The sequence below is a fragment of the Cimex lectularius genome, unplaced genomic scaffold, assembly GCF_000648675.2.
Source record: "Cimex lectularius strain Harlan isolate CLEC.00 unplaced genomic scaffold, Clec_2.1 scaffold4, whole genome shotgun sequence".
NCBI classification, from domain to species: Eukaryota; Metazoa; Arthropoda; class Insecta; order Hemiptera; family Cimicidae; genus Cimex; species Cimex lectularius.
In genome coordinates this window covers 2,626,054-2,630,131 of record NW_019392723.1, presented here as the reverse complement: position 1 = coordinate 2,630,131, position 4,078 = coordinate 2,626,054, and positions in this window count along the sequence as shown.

The window sequence follows — 4,078 nt, the reverse complement described above, 5'->3', positions numbered from 1 at the left end:
GTACTCGATGCTACCCGACGAAAATCTGGACCGTGGGGAGCGTAGAGTAGGGTAGCGTTGCATAGCATCGGGCAGATGTGCAGGGTGGTAATACAACCTTTTGAAAAATTGGACTTTGGATTTGCGGTATCGGGTAGCATCAGGCAGCATCGCATGGCGTTGCATCGCGTGTTCCCGGCTTAAAGAATTTGCTGACCTCATTGTATATTTCCTCCTTATCCATTTCATGTTAGTTTGCTCGTGTACGTCTGTCAATCTGTAATATCCGGGAGAGGCAGTGGCTAGGCGCAGAAATTTATTTTGAATTACCTGTAATTTATTAGGATTTGTTTTACAGATAAAATTCCATGCAAGGCACGCATGTAGCAACATTGTTTTAATAAATACTTTATAAATTAGTAGTTTATTGTGTTGGCTCATGCCAGATTCCTTTCTGAGCAATGGAAAAGTGTTCGTATTGCCGAGTAAGCAGAACCAGCAGAATTCTTTCCAATAATGTATACGTTTTACGCCATTGTAGATGAGAAGTAAAAAAAACGATATCAACGAAATGCCCTCAAACGTTTTATTATTTTTATCGTTTTAAGTGTTTGAAAAAAATCTAACGGGTTTATAAAGCGATAAATTTGAGAGGAAAAAATATATTCTGAGGTTTTCTGGCTGCAGAAAACAAACGAATATCAGCCCTGTTTTCTGCCAAAAAAATATTTCAAGCCACTTTGCCATGTCGCTTGGTAATACTTCAGTCAAAATTGTATTTGGCAGCTAGTCTATCATATTATAGTTTAAAAAAAAGAAGATTTGTGAACCCTATGGTACTCATAAAATACACAAATTTCAGGGTGTTGCTAGTTTTTTTTATGGGGGATTGTATATATTTTTTGCATTCATATTCCTGAGTGCTATTGAGCTACTGAAGTGCTTGATAATAACCATGTTCTTTATAATTAGCATTTGATATTTTACGTATTTAAACAGGAGAATGTGTTTTTGGTGTAAAACGAGTTTTTAAATTTGATCGTTCCCAGTACGGATCTGTTAGGTAAATTTTAAATGCAAATATTTCCCGTTCGACACGGGTGTCAGAGGTTAAAATTTTCAAAAAACAATCATAATAATAAAACTAAAAATAAAACGACACGGATAAAGGAGGATGCAATGGGAAGAGCCCTCCGCCGTTTATAATGGTTTTCCATTGTAAGGGCCCGCTCCGTGTGCATTATTACAAAATCAATATAACATTAACAACATTTGTACATTTGTCCGAATTACAGGGAAATACTAAAACATATCTGTTGTTTAATAAGCCGGTGGAAATGGAATGTGTTTTTGGACTGAGACGATACCGCAGTGTAGGTGTATTTTCAGAGTTAAAACAAAAAAAGCGTTGTCAATAAGCGGATGTATCAGGGGTACATATTATTATTTCAAATTTTAACTCAACGTCAAATTAAATTATAATTTATAGAAAATATAGGGATAAACAGGGTGTTTCCCCCCCCCACCAAACCATAAAAATTCATACGTATAAAACCAAATTTGTTTTTAAAAATAATCGTTGATGTTAAAATACAATTAAATACAGTAACAGACCTCTCGTGCATTTTCAACCAAACAAATTTCTTATTTGTTAAGTTCAGAAGGGTCGTTTTACTTGTACCATTTTACTCTTTTTTTTCCTGTTTTTAAATTATTTTATCTGTACCCTATAGTATAGAAAAATTTTCTGTTTTTACAGTGATTATGTACATACAGAGGTGTTTGATGTAACATAAAATAGAAAAAAACTTACCGGCTAAATCTGATAACTAAATAAGGCAGATACAAATTTCAAGTTTTTAAAAAAATGTACTATAGGAGTAAGTTAAATATAATTAAGGTGATTATTCGGAAATCGTGAGATGCGGTCTGGTGTGATGTAGATTTCAGAAAAACATTTCCTTTATCGTGCCAATGTTTCGATCTTTATTGAGATCGAAACGTTGGAACGATAAAGAAAATGTTTTTCTGGGATTTACAAACAGGCCCTGAAGATGGTCTCAATAAAGATCGAAAAGTTAGCACGATAAAGAAAATGTTTTTCTGGGATTTAGAAACAGGCCCTGAAGATGATCTCAATAAAGATCGAAACGTTGGCACGATAAAGAAAATGTTTTTCTGAAACCTACATCACACTAGACCGCATCTCACGATTTCCGAATAATCATCGACTAACGGTCACTAATCACCACACATATAATTAAGGTACTATTGCAAAATTAAAACAGAAACATCTTATCTTTTGGTTATTTCCAGCCTACGCTGCCTATTTACTTAGCATACAATTCAACAAATTATTTTATTCAGGAAATATAAGTGCTCTTAGTTTCATAGCACCAAAATTTGTACACTATACATATTAGTACATGATAGAAATGTGATCACAAAACTTTTTTCACAATGTGTAGAGAGAGCTCGACCAGTAGGGTTAGGATGGTTCGATGGGTTGGTGTGGAAGGTTTGGAATCTGGACCGGATTAGTTCGTTGACAAAAGGAATGTTGAGGTCGTCGTGGATAGTGAGGTTAGTGACATAATAAGGTGCTTTGACAATTTGTCTAAGGACTTTCGATTGGAAGGACTGGATGCGCTGGATATTGGAAGGCTTGGCAGTACCCCACAGTTCCACTCCGTAGAACTATCAAATTTTATGCTAAAGATTCTAAAGGTATGATCTGCTTTGGTGAGCAAGCTGCGCACAAACAACACGAACCAATCACAGAGAGTGTCGAGCGTGGCATGAGTGCACTGGGAACTAAGAACAGTGAATTGTCTCTCCTTTGGCACCTGGTTCTAGGTCATCATTTTTTCATGTGCCAATAATAAACGATTAACTTAAATACTTGCACTAATATGCTACTATTGGACCTCAGTTCCATCAAGTCAAGTAAGTACGGCATGCCTGAATATCACGGAAGCCAGGACAAACACGCCAGTGCCCTGAAGGTGTTATTTAAACCTACCACGTATACTTCATCCTGGGAGATCGGGTGCATTTAGCTTTTGCAAGGACAGGCATAAATTTTGGAAGAGATGAACTTCAAAAGTATTATATCCCAGGCCTGCCTATAGATGCCATGATTCCAAAGTGTAACCTCGCAGAGAGTAGCCCACTTTTTTAATCGGTATCCATTTGTCATCAATGAACGATTATCTTAAGTAACTTCACAACTATGGACCCTCAGTTCTATTGCAAATAATACCCAAAAGAATGCATGCCTGAGTAATAGAGGAATCTTGAGAACTTCGCGTAGAGAGGGCTCGAGCAGTAGGGTTAGGATGGTTCGAAAGGTTGGTGTGAAACTTTTGGAGTAGGGAACCGATCAATTGGTTGACAAAAGGAAAGTTGAGGTCATTGTCGATTGTGAGGTTAGTGACATAGTAAGGAGCTTTGACGATTCGACTGAGGATTTTTGAATGGAAAGGTTGGATGCGCTGGAAGTTGGATGGCTTGGCAGATGCAACCCCACAGTTCACCCGAAGTGGTCGCAGTCAGATTTTGGTCGTAGAAGTTTTTCTAATAGTCCAAGTCTTCTGTTAAGTTGTCTTTTAAGTCTAGAGTAATAAATTCCACGTCATTCTGCTCTCAATGTATACTCCTAAATATTTGACTTGAATGGAAATCGGTATCCCTTTGTTGTTGATGTAAATTGGTGGGCAAGACTGTGTTTTCAATGTGAACGTACACCGAGTAAATTTTTTTTCATTCTTGTCCTCCTTTTGTTCCACCAGTCTTCTATAAGGTGCATCTGGATGTTGGAGGTACCTCGGATACAAAACTATTACGCTAGATTTTATCAAATGAAATTAGATATGTATATAAAAAGTTGTGAAAACAGAAAGACCTTTCTAATAAAGTAGGTAAAAAAAATTTAATTGAAAAAATAAATTTGTAATCGTTTTAAGCACTCTTGAAAACCCTTCAATTTTATATCAAACATTTATTATTAAATTAAACTTTTATATTAATAAAATAATTAAAATTTTTGGGCAGGATAAGTCCGAGGGAATTTGTTTCATCTGTCGATGTAAAGTGTTCC